The 24,896-nt window shown below is 38.4% G+C and overlaps 1 protein-coding gene and 1 pseudogene across 6 annotated transcripts in view; one reads left to right on the top strand and one right to left on the bottom strand.

The window, feature by feature from the left end:
- Gstcd (glutathione S-transferase C-terminal domain containing) overlaps window positions 1-24,896 on the top strand; it is a 111,304-nt gene that overhangs the window by 32,675 nt on the left and 53,733 nt on the right. The gene's annotated exons all lie outside the window — the stretch shown is intronic.
- LOC118585429 lies at window positions 2,813-3,389 on the bottom strand (annotated as a pseudogene).

Below are 24,896 nucleotides of genomic sequence, written 5' to 3'. Positions count from 1 at the left end.
AGTCTTGGATAAATTGAGGCAGAATTGTATGGCGCTTTAGATTTGATGTTTCTTACTACATTTGTTTAACTATAAACAGTTTGACACCTACTGTAAGAACTACTTGTTTTGTTTTTACTAATAAAGGGCTGTTCATCCTCATGCTAGAATCAGTTTTAAGTTTCTCCAATCTACCACTCCCTAACACATTTCTCTTCTTATATCTTGTACGATCACCTTTCAGTTTCACTTTTAAATCTATATTAATTATCTCTATGTCATCAATTTTATATTTCTACCCATCTAGATACCATAATTGCCATTATCTTGCCTATTCAAATTGTACTCATCATTTAAGAATCACTTCCAATGCTACCTTGTATATTAAGCCATATTTCATAGAGTCACCTTCTTGGATTCAAAGCCTAGTTGGGCAACCACCTGCATAGGTAACCTGTGGCCAGATGCTCAGTATCTCTGTATTTTGGTTGCTTCAGTTGCATCTGTAAAGGGATGATAATGACATTGTCTTTAGGATTATTGCTACATTCAGTGAATTAGTATGCAGCACTCAATACAATGCCTAGTAAATTGTAAATGTTAATGTTAGCTAATGTAGTAGTTGGAATTAATCACTTGCCAACATTCTGTTAGTTTATTTTTTACTTTATTATATGAATATGCATATGTAAGTATATATGTGATATTTGTGTTTGCATGTGCATACCATGGTATATGTGTGGTTACAGGACAAATATCTCAAGTTGCTTCTCTTATTGCCCCTTTATGTGAGTTCTAGGGATTGAATTCAGGCTTTCCCACAAGCTCCTTTACCTGCTGAGTCATCTTGTTAGTCCTGCTCTTGGTGCTTTATCTGTCTCTGTCTGTGTGCATGTGCGTGGGCATGTGTGTGTGTGTGTGTGTGTGTGTTGAGAGTGAAGTTCTCAACAAACACTTAATTTTATTTGTCTTCTTCTCCGAAGTTAAGTGTCTCAAAAATAGTGTATATAAATACAAAATGTCCATGAACTTGTTTAGAATATAATAAGATTGCAATGAAGAGGGTTTTTATTTGTCATGCAGTATTCTTGACTCAGTCCCAGAACAATGATAAACATTGATAAACATAATAGGAATATAAAATGTTACAGTCACTCTGGAAAATCCTTTGGGAATTTCTGTTCTTAAAATTAATTAAGTATTTTTATTTTTAAATGTTGTGTAATATATTTTGATCATATTGTTTTTACTCTACAACTTGTCCTTACCTCCCTATGCACACGGCTTCATGTTTTGTCTCTCTCCAAAAGAAAAAGGGAAAAAAGAAAACAAATATCAAAGCAAACGTAATCCATAGGAAAAAAAAATACCAGGCCAAACTAAAGCAAACTAGAAAGCTCACGAATACAGAGTCCGTTTGGCAACCACTCCTGGTCACGGGCTGCCCTGGAGTGTGGTTGGTTTACCCGGTGTCACTCCATTTGTTTCTTCTCCTCTCAGCAGAGATCAGTTGTACATAGCTTCCTGGTAAGGAGTGGGTCATTGTGCTCACTTTTCTTTTTCTGTGCTTGGGTTTTTGTCTTGCTTGAATGTGTGCAAGTCTTACTTATGCTGTCAGAGTCTCTGTGAGTTCCGAGGTCCAACATGTGTCAGCCCTGTTGTGTCTGGAAGATGCTGTTTTCTTGTGCTTCTGGCTGCTGCCATCTTTTCACCTCCTGTGCTGCACAGATCCCTGAGCCTTGAGGGAAGGTTTGATGAAGGCATCCTATTTAGGCCTGAGTTGTCCCTAAGTCTCTTCCTCTCTGAACATTTTCCAGTTGTGGGTTTTTCTCAAGGGCCTATGACCTAGCTCCGATTCTTGGCCACATTAGCAGTGCCAGGTGTAGATTCTATCCATGAAGTGGGCCTTAAGGCCAAGCACAAGTGGTTGGTAAGTCACAGGGTTTGTAGCTAGGTGGAGTTACTTTTCTCCTCCAGTAGCATTAGACATACCTTCCAGCACTACACTTCAAGGAATGCTTGTCAATACGGTTGCCCTCCAGCTCAATTTCTCCATGTTCATGACCTAAGTGTTGTCTTGAGCAGTGGGGCCTTCCTGTCTGATTGCAGAGGGCAACCAATAGCCTGGCAACAGCCTGTAACATTTGGGGAGAGGTTATGGATCTCCTTTGGCCAATAACTCGACAAGATGTAATCTGGAATGGGCCTGGGGGCGGGGTTTCTTAGGGTTACGAGTTGTCTAGTTGGAGCACTTGTCTCCTCCACTACAGGGTGACTCCATTTAAATTTCTTTCATATGTGTATATATTTTAGGGAGCTTCTATAGAAGTAGGTTTTCATATATCTTTTCAAAAGGTCTTTAGTGTGGATAAGCAAGTATTATGTTGTACATGTAGAGTCCTTTGGGTATGTGCCCAAGAATGGTATAGCTGAATCTTGTGGTAGATCAATTTTCAGCTTTCTGAGGAACATCCACATTGATTTTCATAGTGCCTTTACAAGTTTGCACTCCCACTGGCAATGAGGACGTGTTCCCTTTTCCCTTCATCCTTGCCAGCAGCTGCTGTCATATATTTTGTGAATGTTGGCCATTCTGACTAGAATAAGATGAAACCTCAAAGCAGTTCGAATTTGAATTTCCATGATGGCTCAGGGTGTTGAACTTTTAAAAAGTGCTTTTAGCCATTTGTGTTTCATCTTTTGAGAACTCTGTTAAGTTCTGTATCACATTTTTAATTGGGTTGTTTTGTTTTCTTGGTGTTTAATTCTTGTTTTGTTTGTTTGTTTTTGTTTTTGTTTTTTTACTTTTACCTGCATTTATTTTATGAGGAATTTATTCCCATGCTATAAGTTTTTGTTTCTTCAGTTTCTTCTGGGATATCTTCTTATTCTGCACAACCTCCTCTTCTGGCTTTGGAACAATTTGTTCCTTTTCAGTGAGGATCATCTCGATGTGGCAGGGGAAGCTCATGTACGGGTTAATCCAGCCATGAGCTCTGTAAGTCCGTCAGCACATCTTAGGTGCTTTGTTTACCTGGATGTGTTCAATGACTAGAGAATCCACATTGAAACCCTTCAGTTCAGCATTACTCTCTGCATTTTTAAGCACGTGCAGCAAAAATTCAGCACTCTTTTTGGGCCACTGGTCCTGTGTCCAGCCCCACTGTTTGGCCTGGGCGCACCTACCGACTCCACCATTATACTGCCAGAAAGGCACACATTGCTTCTTCAAAGTGACATCTTTCATATATTTGGTGGCTTTTTGGATATGCATACCCTTGATGGCCTGGGCAGTTTCAGAGGTGTTCTTAAAGTGAACCTGAAGATTTGAACCTCTCAATTTGCATGATTTTGTAGGGTTTTCTGGGTCAAGCGAGTAGTGAACCATCTTCACAGGTCACCTTAGCCCGCTTACAAGAAGAGGAGCTCTTTTTTTTTTTTTTTTAAAGTTCTTGGTATATTTTAGTATTTTCCTATGCCAATGAATTCAAGCCTGTTCCCCACTTTCTCTTTATCTGATTCAGGGTGTCTGGTTTAATATTGAGGTCCTTCATCCATTTGGAGTTGAGTTTTGTGCAGGGTAATAGATACAGATCTATTTTCATTGTGCCCCCTAAGTTTGAATATGTGTTTTCGTTTTCATTCAATTCTAAAAATAATTTAATTGCTTTCTTAGTTTCTGTCTTGACTCAATTTTCATTTACCTGTGAATTGTTCTATTTCTCCAGCACCCTATGTGACTTAAAATCTTAAAACCACATAGTGTATGGCTCATTTTATTTTACTTAACTTTATATTAGTTTATCTCTTAGACAAGATCTCACTATGTAGCCGAACTGTGTAGCTTGGGCTTACTTGGAACTCACAGACATCCATTTGCCTCTGCCTTTTAAGTGCTAGGATTAAAGGAATGGGCCACCAATATGGTTGCCCATTTTTTCTTCAATCATTTTTGTATCTTTTTTGTTTTTGTTTTTTTCTATTGTAAATCATGAAACTAGATATCCTTTTCTTTTTTTTAAAAGTGTATTAACTGTGGTGTATAATCAAAGGGTAAATAGATAAGTGTGTTTTTTCTATACTGTAGATGGATGTGTTATTTATTTATTTATTTATTTGCTGATTCTTTGTGGATCATGCATTCTGATTCCACTTATCTCCCTATCTCCTCACATCTGACCTCTGCCGTTGCAACCTCTCTCCAAATCAAAACAAATTGAAAAGAAAACCCCTCCAAAAAAAAAAAAACAAAATAGAGAAACAAAACAAAACAAAAATGAAAAAGAATCTTATTATAGAAGCTATAGTTTGGCCAATTGACACACAGTTTACTGTTTGGTCCATCTTTACTAGGAACTGTTCATTGCCATGGGTCATTGGTCTGGCTCTGGGCCTCTGGTTTCTGCTACACCACTGATAATGGGCCCTCACTGGGGCTTCTCTTGGATATCCTGTTGTTGTCCTGTGTCATGGAGATCCTGCTGTTTCTGATCTGTAGGTTCACCCCCTTCACATGCTCCAGCAGTTCATAAATTTGGTGGGGTGGGCCAACTCATAGCCCTGGTTCTGCGCCTGGGTAGTAGCTGGGTTGATTAGCTTCCAGGGGAGACATTCTTCTGTCCTCAGGACAGCCTTCAATAGATCTTCACAAGTGGAGACCAGGTGGCTTATTTCCCAGAAAAGTTTTCAACAGCCAGTGTCTAGAGCTGATGATATTATATGTTTTAAGAGGACTTTTGAAAATAGTATTTGATATGAGGAAATATCTACATGATTATACATTTACCTGAAGTTTATTTTCATTAAGACACGTGTACAATTAAATGACAAGTTGAGTACTACTGAACAATGAAGGGGATTTGGATTTGTTTGTAATCCCATGGAATCATTTGTTACCACACTAAGAAGATGTGAGCATCTATACTAGCTATTTTAGAATTGTTGGGAATGTGTTGATAAGGAGCATAGATTACAGATTCAAAGACGGCTACTTAGTTGTATGTTACAGAGGTTGTATTGCATCAAAAGAGTAAAGTAGGATTTAGGTGAGTGAGGAAATTCTTGTTTCTGATACCCAGCACTAGGCAACGCTTCTGATGCTTCCTTATTTGATGCTGAAGTGCCATTGTGGAGGGCCACTGCCATCCAGAGACCTACCTGGGACATCTGAGCAGCTTCTTGTCTCACCATGTAACAGTAGCATTCACCTTCTCTTAGGGCTGGAGATGTGTGTGCATTTCAAGAAAGTGGCTTCTAGGAATTTTCTTCTTTTTTATTAGTTTTCCCATCATCACAGATAATTGGTACCACAGTTAATGGACTTTGATGCTTTATAATGAGGCAGCTTTTGCTGGAAATTTATAAATATTTAAATTATTAATGGGTGAATTTTTGTTTTAAGTAGTATTCAAGTTACTGTGTGGTATCATGAGAAATAGGAAAAAACCTTTTGCTCTGAACCAAAGATACTCGTAACAGTGTTCATTTGCAGACCTCAGCATCACTCTCATTGGAGAGGAAGGACTGGCTGCAGAAATGTTGGCAAATGTAGCTGTCAACTATATGCACTTTCCCAGAAAGGGCTGAAAGACAGCTTTGTTTCTAGTTAACTAAAGGAATGCTATTTTACAGTCAGAAAGGAGTATTTGCTCACATAGTTGGACTCATTTCTTTATACATTTTTTAAGCATTTCACAGTAAATAGCATAGTTTTTAAACTTAAAACTTCTTGATATGGTTAAACGTGCGAGAAATATTTTTTATACCTAAGTGGTCATAATTATATTTGGAGATAAAACCATTAATAATGAGTGTCCCTATTTTTCTGCTTATAAAAACTGATGAGCATTAGGTCTTTCAGTTAAATTGGCTTGCTCTGTACTATTCCATACTGTTCTAATAAAATCAGCTCAACTACACAATGAACTATTCCCATCTGTGCTTTGAACCACTTCCTCTCAGTACCCAAATTCATTCATTATTTTTATTTAATTAGGCCAACTCCCATTGTAGAGAAACCTGACGCAAGGAGACTTCCCTAAGAGCTGTGCAAGCACAGTATCTCTCAAACACTGAAGCAATGTAGTTGTCTGAGATTGATTTATCAAAAAGAAAAATAGTATCCTTAAACACAGGGGAAAAAATATAGTTATAATTAGAAAGCTATATTAATAGCATACATATACATGACTAGTAGTGAACCACATAGTGTATACAGATATATATTTTATAGACTTATTTGTAGAGGAATTGTTTTTATGTAGGGACCTGTACTTACATTTATTCTTTATTCATAAATGTAAAAATTTTATCATTTCTATACAAAAGTAGACATGTTATATTTGATCACACAGACTGCATTTCATTTTTTATTCCTAGGATACTCCTTTATCCTAAAGACAAGTTATTTTCTATTAAGACTTTACTCTGGTATATTACTATAAGAAAACAGAAGTATTTTGTGGCAGTATCCACATTTAACAAACTAGATATTTAAAGATTTATCGTTAGAAGGTTCTACAGGGCCACAGTTACGTTTTCTTATATTTTCTCTCCCTCCCTCCCTCTTCTCTCTCTCTCTCTCTCTCTCTCTCTCTCTCTCTCTCTCTCTCTCACACACACACACACACACACACACACACACACACACACACACACACACACACACACACTCCTCTTTATGACCTAAATAATACCATCATTTAAAATTTCACAAAGATCTTAAAGGAGCTCTGACAATGGGCAGAGACCATAGCTCTTCAGTATCCAAATGCATTTGATGTCGGAGGACAAAGAAACCTGTTCAGGCGTTCATGCAATAAACCTTCAGAGAGTAGGTTGAATTGGAGTGGCATTCTGGAGATAGCTGGCGGGGAAACTGGGAATTCAGACCCAAAGAAGATGTTAGGCATCACCTGCAATGAAAAAGTTAAATCTGTTGGAGAGGTTAGGTAACTAACACTCATTATGTGACACACAGAAAAACACATGTCTGTCAATTAGCTGAACTGAGACTCAGGGTCTCCATATTTCTGTGCATGATACTGTCATCACTTACAGCAGATCTCTGCCTGTGACTTACACTGTACAGTTAGAACAGTACTAACTGTATTGCTACTGCCCAAATAAAATTAAAATTTAGTAACTTAGGGAAAGGAAGCCTAATGACATTAGAGTATTTTAGAAGAATAGTTCATCTTCCATAAGCTATAAGTAGATTTTTCTATGTTTTTGGTAATTCCTCAGAGAATGTGAACATTTTTGCTGTTCGTGATACTTACTGATTTCTAAAGCAATTTTATAAATTTATTTTTACCATAATAAATGTTCATGGGCTTCCGCTTCATTTCACTTTCATTGACATTAACTCACAGAAATCAAAACAAAACAACAAAAACACCCAATTTAACAGCTCATAAAGATAATTCATTATTTTATTTTTCTGTTTTTTAGCATAGCAAGGTTGAGGTACCATAGCAAGGTATATTCAGGTACCATATTTTGCTTAATAACTGTGTCTTGTCAATTTAAATGGATTCTTAAACAAATAAATGTATTAATCTTATCTTTATTTGCCAAAAACATTTCTGAGAATGTTGACTTTTTAGTTTTTCTCAAATAGAATCAATCTATAAGCTTTGTATTTTAATTCCACCTCTATATGGAAAACCGTTGCAATAGCAGGTAGTTTCTGGTAGTTCTTTGAACTGACAGCCTCAGACAGGTAAAGCAATATACAGCTTGATCTCATAAGTCAGCTGGTAATGATCAGATCAGAAATCTAAGAATTCAGAGGGTGGGGATACCTGCTGTTTGTTGAACATTCCTGGACAAGGAGTTCATAGGATCACTGAGAAAGGATTTTATTAGAAGAATTATAGATGAAATAGATATAAGTGTAATGGGGAACTTGGAAGGGAGCTCAGGCCAGAGCACCAGATATAACCTGGTGGGGTTTCTGGAGAAGGAAGATCCAAGCCCAATGGCAGAGAAAGGATCTCTTCAACCTTTCTGAGGGTAGGAGTAGTTTGACAGCACCAGCCCACACCTAGGCTGATTCTCAGGCCGGAGGCAAGTAGAGGAGCAGAGTGTGGCCACCGGTACTCCCTTCAGTATAAACTCCCTTCTCCAGATAACGAAGTCTGGCCTGACCCCTGGAAGTCTAGCTAGAGACTCAGGCAGGGTCTTAGTACCTGCTGCTGTTTGAGAAGAAGGCTGCTGTAGCATGGGGCTTCTGAGGCTGGAGCAGCAGCTGGATTCTAACTTTACATGCTTACATTTATTATATCCCTGCCAAGTTTTGTTGGTTTTGTTTTTGTTTTATTGATTTTGTTTTGTTTTGAGACAAGGTCTCTCTATGTAGCTCTGGCTGTTCTAGAACTCACTGTATAGATAGGCTGGCCTTGAACTCACTGAGATCTACTGCTAGTTTTTATATGTCTATTTAGCGAAGTCATTAAAATGCCAGTGTGTTTTCATTCATACTTTAGGAGCCAAAGAAATTTCTTTTAATTGTTGAAGGAAGATAGCATGCCTATTTAAAAAGACTTGGTAATTCACCTGAACCCCACTGAAAGAATGGCTCATGGGGCAGAGTGGAGGCTACCTGGCCCAGTTGCTCTTCTTCCTGCAAGGTTGGTTGTCAGTGATTGTGTTTAAATTAAAAGGGTAATTCTCTGCAATTTGCTTTCCCCACAAAATAGATGGAGCTTGGTCTGAGGTGACTCAGACCAAGAGTTCATGCTTCTAAATCTAATGTCTTTTGGTATGACCAGCACCGAGGCAGATTATTGACCGTCTTAGGGTTCTATTGCTGTGAGGAGACACCATGGCCAGGACAAGTCTTATAAAGGAAAATATTTAATTGGGATGGCTTACATTTTCAGAGGTTTAGTCCATCATTATCATGGTGCAGTATGGTAGCATGCAGCAGATATGGTGCTGGAAAAGTAGCTGAGAGTCCTACATCTTGACTCGCAGGCAACAGGAAGTGGTCTGAGACACTGGGCATAGCTTGAGTACATATGAGACCTCAAAGCCCACCTCCACAGTGACACACTTCCTTCAACAAGGCCACACCTCCTAATAGTGTCACTCCCTTTGGGGACCAAATTCTTTCACAGCACCACAGTGACTAACAGAAATCATGTGGGAGAGTGGGCAGGGTGAGAGTTAACTGGAGTTATAAAACATGATATTGCATTTGTCCACACTGAGTACTCCAGGAAGAAAACAGTAAAAATACAAAAGAGTTATCTTTGAGATGTGTAAGAAGAATTGCTAAATGGTCTTATTAATAATTGAAAGAAAGAAAGAAAGAAAGAAAGAAAGAAAGAAAGAAAGAAAGAAAGAAAGAAAGAAAGAAAGAAACCAGAGCCAGATATTGGGGTTAAAACTGAGAGATCAGAAGAATAGGACAAGCCACAGCCAACCTCACCTCACCAACTCCTCAGTCTCCAAAGAGACCTACTTCCTGTAAACCCACACCAATATGCCTTTCTGTCCCTGCAATCTCACTTCCTCTCTCCGCCCAGCTACATCACTTCCTATCTGTCTGTACAAACCTCCAGACCTCTATGGTTGGTGCTGAATTTTTTGGATTAGAGGCATGTGTCACCATGCCTGGCTCTGTTCCCCAGTGTGACCTTGAACTCACAGAGATCTGGACAGATCCCTGCCTCCTGAGCAATAGGATTAAAAGCATGTGCTACTATTGCCTGACTTCTATGTTTAATACAGTGGCTGGCTTTTTTCTCTGATCCTCAGATAAGCTTTATTGGAGTGCACAAAGAAAATACCACCACATTTCCTCCTTTTTTGTCTAAAATACACACACACACACACACCAATATCTGCCTCAGGGTTTTTTATTAATAAGACCATTTAGCAATTTGTCTTACAGAGAAGTGATGCTTAAAAATGTGGTCGTAGTGCTACAACTCTCTGTGTATGGACTCCACAAAAAGTGACGTTTTCATTATAGTGAAACTTGTATTCTTTTGAAGAAAGGGCCACAAATACAATGCATGAGTTACTCAAAAACAATCTTTAAACAATTAATTGTTATAAATTGTGTACCAAAATAGTAGAGCACACAATAGGGCAGTTGTTGCCATAATCTCAAGTAGGCATCTCTTTGGATTTGAGAAGCAGTGCCCAAATAGGACGTGTGTGTACTCTTTACATTCATATGTGGAAGATCTGTGCTTTATGTAACCAAGGACTTTGGTCAGCTAGTAAAAGATGCATTTGGAAGGAGTAGGAGGGAGAAAGACAGGAGGTGAGCTGGAGCTAGAGAGACAAGTGAGAATTTCAGTATAGATTCAGTGAACTAACTCCAAGTCTGGTGGCCTGTAGTAGGGCTCCCTACTTGAGGAACTCATATGAACAGGCAACTTCAGTAAACTTACGTCACTTTGGTGTGTCCTAGAACCTTTTTTTTTTTAAGGAATTAGTAAAGACTGTTTGTGATACTGTCTTCTGAGACTTTGATCTTAATCAGCTTTTGCCAGCTGTGTCCCCTTTAAGAATATAATTTCTTTGTTTCTTTAGGGACTACTGTGGCAGAAAGACAGAGGTAGCAGGTGCCATGAGAGGCCACAAAGAAGGGGAATTGGTTCATGTTTGGGCAAGTTTGCAAGCAGCTCAAGAGGGTCTTGACTTTGGCCATAGAGCAAGTAAGCGCTGGATTATCGTTGGTTACCATTCGGTAGAAGAAGGCTCTGACTCAATTTATCAAACTTATTGTATTTACTGACCATAAAGCAGTGATTTCCTGCCTTATTCATTCTATGAACTATTATTTGACTGTGATATTTCATCTAAAGATTTTCTTTTCTTACTCAGTCTGTTGAACACCGTTTGTTCATAATATGAAAATGTGGTATTTCCATCCAGTTGACTGCTGACTGGCTTGCTTTGTCATTTCCTTCTTAGAGTATAGCAGTATAGGAATATACTGTAGAAAGAAATGTGGTCAGAAGCAGTGAGAGACTCATTCGTGTCTGGATTGTTGCTTGGTCACTTTCTTCTTGTGCCTTAAGTTGATGTCACTCACCTGTCTGTGTCAGTGTGGTTGTCAGCCATGTTAAACTGTGTGAATCTGTATTACAAGTGTGCATCAACATTCTTTTTCTTTTTTTTTTTTTGCCGGAGCTGAGGAACGAACCCAGGGCCTTGCGCTTGCTAGGCAAGTACAAGGCCCTGGGTTGGGGAGTTAGCTCAGTGGTAGAGCGCTTGCCTAGCAAGCGCAAGGCCCTAGGTTCGATCCTCAGCTCAAAAAAAATTTTAAAAAAAATCTGTGTGAATCTGAACAGTCTATTCCTAGGGTTGCTCTTTACTTGGGCATTGGCAGCTCAAGAGCTAGGGACCAGGTAGGGATGGGTCTCCCCACCAAAGAAGACAATTTCTAGAAGTTGTGAGTAAGACAGCAGTACATGTCTTTACCTTGTTGTCAGACTGGAGATGTCTGTATCTTCATTCCCTGAGGCCAGATTTCAGGTGTTTTCCCAAGGGGCTCTGTCACATGGAAAATAGTCAGTCTTCCCTGAATAATTTCTGTCACCTAATAAATGATTCACGTTGGAGCTGTCATCTCTATGGTTGGCACCTGACTAAGGGGGTAAATGAGTGACAGATTGTAATAATAAGTTTACCTGAAATCTTAGGTGAATGTGTTCTGAAACTGAAAGATTCTCCTTGATGCTTTTTAAGGGTATTAGCATTTTTAGTACCATGGCAAACCACAGTTTATTCAGAGTTAACTCCTTGTTGTGAATCAGTTAGCGTCTAGTTTAGAGAAGATATACACAGAAACACAGGACAAATAAGTCCTGGGTGGGTACGTCAAAGTGGATGTAGTTCTATACCTGACCTGCTGACATATCTACCCTATTAACCTCAAAGAAAACAGAAGGAGGTGTTAATATTTTCCCAAACAATGGTTTGGTCATTTTTGGTAGATTGTTTGTTGCAGTATGACACTGATATTTCAGAACTCTGGGTTGCCATTTACAGCAGCTGGTTTCTACTGATGAACGTTTTTCTTTTTGTACTTCCAGATACTCATAAGCTTTTAAAATTCGTTCACAGTTTTAAGTTGAATCATACTTTTACTTAAGTTTAGATTCTCCTTATAGGTCTGTTTTTGTGGGTGGTACCTTTTGGGGGATGATGAATCTTTCACTCCTGTAAAATATGACTTAGATTTTGAAAGAGTAGTCAGTCCATTTGCTTTAAATGTGGTTAATAACAAACTTCACTTACCCAAGACAAACACATTTTATGTTATTTATGTGTACGGATGTTTTGCCTTTGTGTATGTCTGTGTGCCTTATGTGTGTCTGGTGCCTGCAGAGGCTAGAGAGATCATGGGATCCCCTGGAATTGGACTTACAGACAGTTGTGATTCACACTGTCAGTGCTGGGAATGAAGTCCAGGTCCTCTGAAAGAGCAACCAATGCTCTTAACTGCTGAGCCATCTCTCCAGCTCTGACAATATGTGACTTACACTGTGTCTACTGAGTATGTAGCACATTTCCTGTATTTACACAATGAACAAGACAAACATATCAACTAATGAAATATTTTGGCAAAATATAAAACCTGTCCAATGAGAAGTTACTTTCAATAGCTTTTTTTTTTTTTTTTTTTTGGTTTTTTGAGACAGGGTTTCTCTGTGTAGCTTTGCGCCTTTCCTGGATCTCGATCTGTAGACCAGGCTGGCCTCCAAACTCAGAGATCCATCTGCCTCTGCCTCCTAAGTGCTGAGATTAAAGGTGTGTGCCACCACCTTCCAGCCTAGCGTTAATATTTTATTACTGTTATAGGTTCAAGTAAAATATATAAAGTAGAGTCTTATGTAACTATTAATTTATATTACTGTACATCTCCAGTAGATAGCACTTATTTTTAAATCTGTAATAATTCATTTATTTATGAGTGGCTCTATCAGGTTTAGAGAAAGAAATGGCGTATCAGTATATTAGTGTGCTCATGCTGCCATAACAGGATACCAGACTGGGTATGTTTAACAACGTGAATAGTTTTTTTCTTAGTTCTAGTGGCTAGAAGTCCAAAATCACATAGCCAGCACATGCTTTCTGGTGAAGATCCTCTTCTTGGATTCCAGGAGGCTGCCATATTGCTCAGTCCTCATGTGGTCTCTCCTCCTAGGGTTTTGTTCTTTGTATATGGACATCAATGCTCTTATAGTTTAGCTCCACCCTCATTATGTATGTCATTTTGCATACTCACCTCTTTAAAGATCCTATCTTTAAAGATACAGTTATGTTGAAGCTTAAGTCTTTAGTGTGTGTGCGTGTGTGAATTGGGCATGGAGATACTAATATAGTCAAAACAGTTTTTATTAGTGATTATGAACTAACAAGTTCCATGAATCTTACTCACATAACATTCAGCAAATTTGGCTAGTGAATTTTTTCTCTGTAAACTTCTGAGAATAAATTAGAAAGTATTTCATAATTTCACCGTATCTTTCAAGGCTAGGCAAGGAAACAGTCTAGTGAGTATGATAGCTTTCAGAAGTTGTTTTGCTTTGCCCTGTATGTAGAGTGCATGGGACAAAGAGGTCTAACCGTTGGTCTAACCATTTGTCTAACCGTTCTGGATGTTGCAGTGTAAGCTAGAATAGTTCATCACCTTTTAAGCCTCTGACTTAGGATCCTACATTGTGGTGAGTACTCATGACAGCAAACTGCTCACCTCTGGAGGAAGAAACCAGCACCCCACAAGCACTTGTGAGGTCATGCCTCAAGTAACCTAAGGACCTACCACTAAGCTGCACACCTCCAAATGGTCCACAGCACTTCTTAATTGGAACTACCCTACTGTCTAGTCCTTTAACACATGGACTTTGAGGAACAGTGCTTATATGCAAACAGTTCCAAGGAGATTGCTGCATTCTTGCCCTCAAATGCCAGAATTCCTTGCATGTTGGGTGCAAATGTACAGGGTGATTTAAGCCATTGAACACTTCGTAGTATTTGCAGTCTTTGTTCCTTTGACATTCTCTAGGGTTATTCTTTTATTTTTTATGTTGGAGAAGGAAGTGTTACTGGAGCCCTTGAGCTGGAGTAGCTGGAACAAGGTGAAACTGGAGACAAGGACTGTGTATCAGCTAAAGTCACAGGGGATGGAGCAGGAATGGGAGGAGGGAGAAATGCCCTGGCCTGGCCTGCTGCTGCCATCTTGGATTCTCCGGTAGCACTCACCTAAAACAGAGTCGGGGAAACAAATGTGAGTCCTTGGTGTGTAGGACAGAGTCAGTTTGGGACAGTGATTGGATATCAGAACCAAGGTCTGTGCAAACTGTTGGTTTATTTGTACTAAAGATGCAAATGTTATTTTTCTTGATTAATCTTCACTCTTATGAACTAAATTCATGACTATGGATTCATAGAGTAAGACAGCCTTTCTGGAGTTTTCACTGAATAGATGTGGAATGATTTAGCTCTCTTTTTCTTGTTGTCCATGAGATACAAAGGCACAGTGATCTAAACCATTTATCCCTCAGTGCATTTGTTGTCATCAGCTAGCCTTGTTCTTTTTACATGGTTGCATGTAATACTTCGTTACCATACCCCAAACACCCTTCCTCAAATACTATTTTAATTTTATTGTAATATGTTAATTCATACACGGGATGGATTGCTATGTGAAAGAATTTATAAGTGTGTGACTCTTAATTTTTTTTCAGTATTGCTGCAGCATGGCAGTGTCTACATCCCATATGATAGAACTAGTATTTCCCACTTTTGTCTACACTGAAGTCATTTTCTTATGATCTCTTATTGCCTAGTTTACCTGTTGAGTAAGGCTAACTGGGTCAGCTGTTCTTTTGATCACTAGATTGTGGATTTTCACACTTACTTCTTAGCAGCATTTTCTCTGTTTTAAACAGTTATACACATTTCTTTGCACATGCTTTAACAAAATTTGCTGCCGGGTGGTGGTAGCGCACGCTTGTAATCCCAGCACTTGGGAGGCAGAGCCAAGCGGATCTCTGTGAGTTCGAGGCCAGCCTGGTCTACAGAGTGAGTTCCAGGAAAGGCACAAAGTTACACAGAGAAACCCTGTCTCGAAAAAAACCAAAAAAAAAAAAAAAAAAAAAATTTGCTAAGTCTGTGTGAAGAAACTAGGAGACAACTGAACATGGACCTGTATTGATAAAAACTCTAAGCATTTTGTTTTCCCTCCTTAAACCATTTAACCTGATGGTGGACCTAGAATAGCCATCTTGAGAGGTCTTCTAAGGGCTGCTTCTCAAACCCCAATTCACAGTCGTGCCCTGTGCCATTGTCTTCTCTGACTTTGTAGATGCCACCCACTCCTTCCTCATCTCTCTCTCAGCATGTGTGTGTGTTTATGTTTGTAAAGTTAGTCTAACACATAGGCAATTAAGTTCTTAAAGTTCGGCTTCACATTTTACAATATTATAAGCATATGAAGATGTGAGGAAATGATTAGTTTTCTTTTTCATGAAAGAATTCTATAGTTATTTGCTTTTTCTTTTAACTTAGAACATTTTTTCACAAAAACCTTTTTTAAAAACTGTTTTTCATAAAAATAGCATAATGTTTAATCTGCTTTTGTCTGTATCTGCATATTTTATAGATAAAGACTAAGCATTATCGCCTTGAAAATTAGCTTGTAGCTTCTTCTGATACGTTCTTTGTTTAGAAAGAAAAGATATAGGGACCATTACATCTGTTATTTCATTTGTTATATTCACTAGGCAGATGTGCTGGGATTGTGGAGTAAGGAAGCTAGAAATGCATTAGTTTCTACAGGAATATAAAACATTTCACTTTTCAAGGGCTAAACCAATCAAAAGCTCCAACTGTTCAAATTCCTACCCTTGAAAGTGTTATACATGCGTTAAATTAAATTCAGACTAAGACTAATTATAAATATTTGTATGATAGAGTATCTGGCTAATTTTTATTAAATGTTAACAGTGTTTATATTGTGCTCCTATGATCTGTAAGGAAGTACAAAGCAAAAACCACAAGGATATACTTTTTTTTCTAAAATGTTTTAATTTAAATGAAATAATGTTATATTTTCTAAATATGTGAAGGGGATTATACTAACTATTAAAATCAATTTCTTTAAAAATAGTATTTAATTTAGGTAGCACACACTGACAATCCTAGTGCTTGAGAAGTAGAGGCAGGGGGTCAGGAGTTCAAGACCAACCTCTGCTACAGTCTCAGGCCAGCTTGCTACATGAGAGGTTTTTCTCAAAAACTGCATAGTAAATAAATGGTGATATTTTGTTTTAATAATTTCTATTTAATTGGAGAAATTGGAAACTTAAAAAACCACTGTGTCCTTACATACACATGTAATTGTCTTTCTTTTTTCTTGTCCTGACATAGAACATCTTTGTAAGTTCAAAACTTTGTGGAGCCAAAAATAAAGAAGAAACAGGCAATACTGTGTAGTGAAGTTATCTTAACCCCCGACAACCACCTTATAAACTCGGGCTGCTGCTGCTGCTTGTGACCAGTTGGCGCCTCTGCTCACTGCTTTGCTGTCCTCTCGGGTTTTGCTGCAAGCTGCAGTCTGCAGGTTTCTGAGGGCTTGTCTATCTTCCTGCCTTGTGGCTTTGCAGTACTTCCTAGAATACCAAAACTTATTGGCAATAATAGTTCAGCTAGAAAATTTTGCAGCTCATTGGTTACATTGCTCCTTTGTCTTTAACCCACCAAAGTTTCTAATGTTGTTAAATATGTACCTTACAGAATCAGAAAACAAATTTTATTTGCTTGTTTGTATGTCATATGTGTTTTTACAGAAGTTGGCAGAAGAAATATTGGAGCAAAAGGCCATTTCATTTAACTTTAGAATATCAAGCTATGAGGAATGTTCTAGTTTTAAAACCTAGCATGTATGAAGTTGTTCTCTGTCTCCCCTTTTTTAGTGTCTTTCTTTTACGTAGCTTTTATATTAAATACACTTAGGTATAGATTTTCCCCATGTAGCACCTGAGAAAACTTACTTTACAAAAACGATATATTCCAGTTCTAATTTTTACTAGGCTGTTTTTTTCTCTAGGCTGAGGAAGTTATATTGGCTGATTTTTGTGGGGCCATCATCTCTAATATTCTACTGTATACTTCTGGGAGTCTGGTGACTTTCTGTGTGCTCCCCATTTCCATTCTGTTGGATTAATATGCATTATAGAAACTCTAGTCATGCCCAGTCTGGTCTCTAAGGGAGAATTCTTTGTATCATGGAAGTTTCGGGAGTTACTCTTTGTTAAAAACTGAGTGAATTATTTATTTTAAATAAAAATTGATTGATATTTTTAACCCGGTACATTCTGATAGCAAATGGGGTGAATTTTGAGTTTATGTATTTCCAACAAGTGAGAAAGTTTATATTCTACATCTTTGTATTAAGCATGTGTATACATATGTGTGTTTAAATGTGTTTATATGATTATCTTTCTAATACTAATTACCTTTTATATAGAATTTGTATTTTTTCAGGCATAGTTTTTTTCCTGTGTAAATCTGCCTATTTCTTAGCATTTCTCTAGCATTGCCAACCAAAAAGAGCTTTTTTTCCTTTATCACAAATCTACCTTTCAGTGCACGACTTAGATGTTACATAGCAGTCTTTTCTCAGCCTCCCTGTTTTCTCCCTCTTCTCCCCTTCTCCCTCACCCTTGTTCTCTCTGCAATATTATATTTTGATTGTGTGCTGTAGTTTATTTAGGTGCCTGTTTTCTCCTTAAGGGGTAGTGATTAGTTTAAAGACATAACCTACAGACAGACTCCTACAGTCTACCAGTGGTAAGAGGGGCCAGCTCAAATAAATGTTTGTAAAACTCTTAGTTACTCAGTTGGCAGTATTATGTGCCACATAAATTCAGGGTATTCTTTATAGCCCCATTGTTTTCTTATATAATTAGAATTATATCAATGTGAGATCGACATGAACAACCTGGACGACAGTAGGAGTAATGAAGGGCAAGGTTCGAGGGAAAGAGAGCTTGGGGAAGCAGGAGATCCCAGCTGGATCAAGAACAGAAAGGGAGAACAGGGAATAACAGACCATGATAAATGATGACCACATGAGAATAGGAATAGGCAGAGTGCTGGAGAGGTCCCCGGAAATCCACAATGATACATCCTCTGTAGTCTGCTGGCAATGGTCGAGAGAAAGCCTGATCTGACCTAGTCTGGTGATCAGATGGCCAAACACCCTAATGGTTGTGCTGGAACTCTCATCCAATAACTGATGGAAGTGGATGCAGAGATCCTCGGCCAGGCCCCAGGTGGAGCTCCAGGTGTCCAATTGTCAAGAAAGAGGAGGGACTGTAAGAGTGTGAATTGTTGAGACCAAGATTGGAAAAGCACAGGGACAAATAGCCAAACAAATGGAAGCACATGAATTATGAACCAAAAGCTGTGGAGCCCTCAGCTGGAGCAGACCCTCTGGATAAGTGGACATTTGAATAGCTTGAACTGCTTGGGAGGCACCCAGGCAGTGGGACCCAGACCTGTCCTTAGTGCATGAGCTGGCTGTTTGGAACCTTGGGCTTACACAGGGACAGTTTGCTCAGCCTGGAAGGAGGGGACTGGACCTGCCTGGACTGAATCCACCAGGTTGAATTGAATCCCCAGTGGAGTCTTGGCCCTGGAGGAGATGGGAATGGAGGGGAGGGGCTGGGGGGAAGGTGGGGATGGGGGTGGGAGGGGGGAGGACAGGAGAACCCATGGCTGATGTGTAAAATTAAAACACAAATATAACAAAAAAAAAAAGAATTATATCAATGAATATTTCTAATCTGTAACCTCTTACAGATCTCACAGTGTCTTAGATATAGTGAGACTTTTTTCATTTCTGTTTGGCTTGGTTGATTTTGTTGTTTTGTTGGCTGACTGGCTGGTTAACAGGGTCTCATGTATCACAAGCTGACCTCAAGCTTTTTTTATAGCCTTGGAGTCCTAATTCTCCTACATCAGTCTCCCAAGTGCTAGGGTGTCATCACTCATGTTGATAGAGTGTTTAATGTATATATTAAGAAATACTTAATAAACTTTGTTTAATAAAGGCTTATAGCAACTCAGAAGAGGAGTGATTGGTTTTGATTGTGGGATGGAGGAAGACTACACTGTTACTGGCATTTGAATATTCACATCTGAGACATAATTTTAACAGATAACGTGGGGAAGGAAACATTTGAAGCTAGGAAAAGCATGGAATTTCAGAAAGTGCTGGAGTGGTGCTTTACATTAACAGTAGAACCTAAATCATCAGATTTTTGTGGAATAAATGCATCTAAAGTTAGGTATAGGCAAACAGAAAATAGTGGCTTTGATTAACAATATGTATAGGTTATATGTTACATTACAAAAATCCCAATTTTTAATTTAATTTTTAGCATACATGTACTTAAATATTATTTTACAATGGACTTAGGCAATGTTTTTGTAATACTATACCAATTTGAAAGTAACAAAAAAAAAACATTCAGAGTATTTCAGCTACATATTCTTCTGTTTGCTTGAAAAACTGAAACTGTCAGCTTTTAGAGACTGTACTGTCATTGTTCTATATTCATATATATAAACAAGAGGGACAAATATTTAAGTGACAGCTTAACTTCTTGATAAGGGAAAACTGTGAAGAGTGAATCGCATGAAGTCAAGGGCCCTTTCCTAACCTTGAGTTGTATATTCTGTAATGCCATAACTAAGCTTTTCTGTTACACCCTGTTAAACTTTTTGTTCTGATATGCTTTTGGACTTATATAAAAGTTGCAAGAATAGTACAAAAAATTCTAATCCAACTTTTAGATATATTTCCCAGTGTGAATATTTTGCCAAATTCTCTTTATATGTATTGTGCCTGCCTCTACCCCACCCCTGCCTCCAAACTGTTTGAGATGGTTTCAGATGAAAAGCTTACATTTGTTCCTGCATACTTTCAAGTGTTTTTCCTAAAATAAGCAGAACTAGGACTTTTACCTGGCATGCACAGGACCCTGAAGCACCTTAAAATAGAAGCAAAAGAAAATACAGTTACATTTTCTGAAACAAAGGAACAAAACAATTAAAAACACCACTAAGTTGCCATGGGTATAATACTATTGTCTAAAACACAGGCTCTATTCAGATTTTATAATTTACCCCCTTGATGTCTTTTATATCCAGAGAAAAGGCCCCTTTTAGTTATTTCAGTTAGTTATCACATTTGTCTCTCTGTTCTCTCTCTCTCTCTCTCTCTCTCTCTCTCTCTCTCTCTCTCTCTCTCTCTCACACACACACACACACACACACACACACACACACACACACACACTTTCTTTGTCTTCCTTGACCTTAATGACTTGGAAAATAGGAGCATTTGCTTTGTACATGTCTCTCAATCTTAGTTTGTCTGATGTTCACTTGAGTAGACTTGGCTATGCTCTCTGAGCTAGACTAACACAGAATGTTTTCTTTGTAGTGGATCATAATAAAAATAACAACAAAAAAAAAAAACCTTAAAAGTTGAGGTTTTGTTTGTAAAAGAAATACTATTGTAATTCCTTACAGCATTGACAAATTTCTCAGTTCTCTAGTTTTTCATTCAGGCTTTTCAATTTTAGCCTTTAGTAGTGTAGGGTAAAAGGGCCAGCCAAAGAATTACAACCTGACCCTAAAACCAGAGCCAGTAAAAGAAACACACCCTGACCCTGAAACCAGAGCCAGTGAAAGAAACACACTCTGACCCTGAAACCACAGCCAGTGAAAGAAACACACCCAGATCCTGAAACCACAGCCAGTGAAAGAAACACACCCTGACCCTAAAACTAGAGCCAGTGAAAGAAACACTTTGGTCTTGGAACCAGAGACAAATCTGCCCCTGGCTACCTGAGCATGAAACCAACCAATCCCTGAGCAGGAAAAACAACCAGTCCCTGAGCACAAAATCTAGTCAATCTGAGCTTGTCCAAGCTTAAGGGAATTGAAATCTGACCAGTTCCCACCCTGAACATCTTCTCCCTGGAAAACCTTTGCCCCTAAGAAGCCATATATAAACCCTGTGCCTGTTCAGCTGATAGCTGCCCTTCACCCTGGCAGAAACAGCCATTCTCCTGGATTCCTCCCTCCCAACTAAATCTCTTGAAAGAGTTTTGGGTGAGGACCTTCATTCGCCAGAGCAGAGCAGAATCTCTGCTGGGAAACTCTCTTTGCAGAGTGGAACAGACAAGCAATGGGCATCTCTGCTGGGAAACTCCTTTAGGGGAAGGGAGCAGAGCTCAGCTGTAGCAACTCTTTATAGGAGAGGAGCAGGATTGCTACATCCTGCAGGGAGACCACTGGAACCCAGCTTCAGGTGTAGTCTGACTTGCCAACAAGTCAGGATACTTTCCCTTTACAGCTGTCGGTATCATCTGACTTCCAGCAGTCAGGGTACCTTTCCCTCCAGAGTCTAACACTTGCAAGTACTATCAAGAAAGTATTATGTGATAACATGTATTATACAGTGATTCTTCCTCAAATTACTAGTTTGTCAAGTATACTTACTGTTAAATAAAGGCAAATAGAGAGACTACTTGGTAAGGTGTATAATAAGCTGATATTTCACTTAGTGGGACATGGATTTGGATATGAAACAGAGCATTGTGCAAGAACTTTCTTCATTTTTATTTCTTTAATGTGCATGCATGTTTTGCCTGCATGTGTGTTTTTGCACCTTGTGCAGACCTGGTACTGGTGGAGGCCAGAGTATTCCCTGGTACTGGAGTTACATATGGTTGTGAACTGCTGTGCAGCTGCTAGGAATCTAACACAGGATCTCTGGAAGAGCCTTAGTACTCTTAACTGCTGAGTTAGCCCTCTAGCCCTCAATAACTATTTTTGACAAATGTAAACAAAGAGCTTGAAGTTAATGAATTAGAGAGATCTATTTTTTGCCAAATGTCTACTGACAGTAAAAGGATTTAGGCATGTCCTATTTATGTTCAATTAATATTAGTTAATGTTTAAGACATTTCAGGGAAGGTATTTTGTTAAGTCAGAACTATTTTTAAATTAACAGTATTCTTTACATAGATAATTATATACTACCTAGTCTGTATACCTGGTCTTCTTTTTTACTTCTTTCCCTTGTGGAGAGAAACAAGTACTGTCTGATTACAAAGCCTGTTGTACAGATGTTGAATCTAATTGTGTGCTCCACATTGTTCCCTGACAACAAAGACATGGTAACAATAATAAAAACCTTGCTTAGCCAGAGCACACAAAAGGCATTTCTAACATTTCCTGTCGAACAGACCGGGGGAGGCTTCAAACACGGTGTCCTTACCCTATTGGTCAGCCATGCTTATTAACAGCAAACTGCTGTAGATGATGGCCGTGAAGCTGATGAGTTCTGCAGGGAATGCGGTCTGAGTTCCAGGTTGGACAAGAGTGCCCTTGCAGCATTTACCTGCCTGGATCACTGCACAGTGCCTTCCCTCAAGGCTTGTATTTGTGATCTTCTGAAACAATCTTCCTTGCTAAGCTAATGTATGTGCCACTGTGCCTGCCTAGAAACTACTAGAATAAAGTATCTAGGAAGTTTTATTGTGTCTTGTATCTTAGCTGATAAGAAGTGTGGGCCACGTAAAAATGTCTGGACAGAGAAGGAATGTGTAAGATATTTGAGTGGATCATTTTGAAGGAACATACTCTTCACTGAGGATAGTAGGCATCAGAGGAGGAAATGTACTGTTACCATCTTTTCGTTTAAGCATTAGTTCCATAGTAATTCCTATAGTTGCCTCAGGTGTGAACATGTTCTCAGTTATAAAGGATTAATTTATAATACATATTTGATGTATGAAGTTGGTTGATTAAGCAAATCAAATAGTGATTGCTTCAGCTAAGAGTCTGAAAGTGCAGTGTGGGTGAAAGTGAGTTTTTAAGTATGCCTGAATTTAAAACATAATTTAAAACCATTTCATACCTGTGCAGCTATCTCAGACAGGTTGCCTAAAGTATTTGATCCTTATATTTCTCAAAAAGAAAATTATAGTAAATCACAAATTTGTTTCACATTAGGATAATATGTAATGTAACTTTAATTCAGTACTTTCGTGTTTTCCTTGAGACAAAAAGAACAGAATAAAATTGGTTTTTTTCGAAGCATAAATATTTATTTATAACAAAGGAGTTTGTGTACAGTGTTGAAAATCTACATCTTCTTGTTAAATTCACATTTGCATTTCACCTTTTTAAACAAACATTTATAATCATTATTTTATACAGATATTGATATGAAAATACATCGAGTTCAGTGGTCCTTTAGCATTTTCCACTTAAATGGTTTTTTTTATTTTGAACATAAAAACAGGTTATAATTCCAAAGTCCAGAGTTATTTGAAACTGGAAAATTTTTTTTTCTATAGAAAATAGTAAAAATGATAACATTTGGCTTGTATTTTATTTTGAAATGTTTTATTTTTCTCTTAATTTCATAAATGTGATTTTTCTTTCAACCAAAAATGGGTTTATGACTCTATTACATTCTTAGTGAGTATTGTGCTGCAGAGAAGTTTAAATAACAAAATGTGAGAATTCTGAATGGAGGTTGTCATGTATAACCCCATCTGTTGTCTTCTTAAACTCTGTGATAAAGCAGATGTGGGCCAAACACCTGTAACTTAAAGGGAATCTTTCCAAGCTATACTGGATGCCTCTAAGGTGTGTGGCATCTCCATTGTTCTCCAGGGTGTGTGGTGTCTTCTTACTTATCCATCAATTTTTAAAAGCTAGGACTGCTAGAAATAGCCTTTTATATAAGTTCTGATTATTTTTAATAAAAAGGGGACCAAACATTTTATATTACTAGCCCAAACATGCCAAGTTCTTAAAGCGGGCAAATTGAGATTCTTAGACACTGGCTAGCCTTTCTAGGCATCCCTATTAACAATACATACTTTATTTATTACAAAGGGATTTATTAAGATTTTCTTCTTATTGCACTGCTGCTAGTAAAGTAGGCTTTGGGCTGTTATATATCCAAAGGCAAATTTCCAAAAACTTGAACCTTATTTCAAAATATATACACATTGTAACCAGACTGTAGTATAAGAACATGAAGTTGTTAGAGCTTTCCTATCAACAGAAGAGACTCAAAAGCTTATTTAATCCAGATACTTTGTTGATCAAGGGTGGAAGCCCAGCCTGAACTAGGCTTCTGTTGCTGCATATAAACTGCCTCAGGGTTTAGTGACATAAAAGAACTAACTTCAGCTTCTGTGGTTCTGAATCCTGGCATGGCTGAGGTGGCCTCTTCCAGTGGTACAGTCAGTATGTCCATGGTGCTGTGGTCTCCTCACAAACCTAGACTGCTCCAAGTCCATTTACATTTCTGTTGTGAAGATCCTATTCCCTGAGAGGTACTGGAATGAGTCTCAGATCCTCTGTGTATGTGTTCTGGGGACCTTAGTTCTGTGGGCCTCCCAGAGGACAGCTCACAGCATGGCAACTAGTTTCTGTCAGTGTGCCAGGGAGCTGCAAGCCAAAGAGAGAAATTTGTCTGTTTTAAAAATAAAACTGAGAAGTGGCAGGTCATCTTTACAGTATTCTTTCCCATGTAAGTTAGTCACTACGTTTGGTCCACAGTCAAGGGGAAGAGATTTCACAAAGGTATGAATGCAATAGAAAGGATCTTTGGGAGCCATCTTCATGCCCAAAATCATAGTCTGTTAGTAGCAAAGTAACAGTCTCTCAATTTCCCATCTACTGTTGTGATTTCCTCTAATAACTAAGCTGATGAAATGATAACACTTCTTCTTGAATAACCCGACAACTGATGAGGTTACTTAGAATATTGAAGATGAAGAAAGATGCAGAGAAGGCAGGTTGGCATAGTTTCTCAGTTTGATTTTCTGTTGCTATGATAAAAC

The sequence above is a fragment of the Onychomys torridus genome, chromosome 6 (assembly GCF_903995425.1).
Source record: "Onychomys torridus chromosome 6, mOncTor1.1, whole genome shotgun sequence".
In the NCBI taxonomy this organism is placed as follows: Eukaryota; Metazoa; Chordata; class Mammalia; order Rodentia; family Cricetidae; genus Onychomys; species Onychomys torridus.
This window is presented reverse-complemented; position numbering and strand designations above follow the sequence as displayed.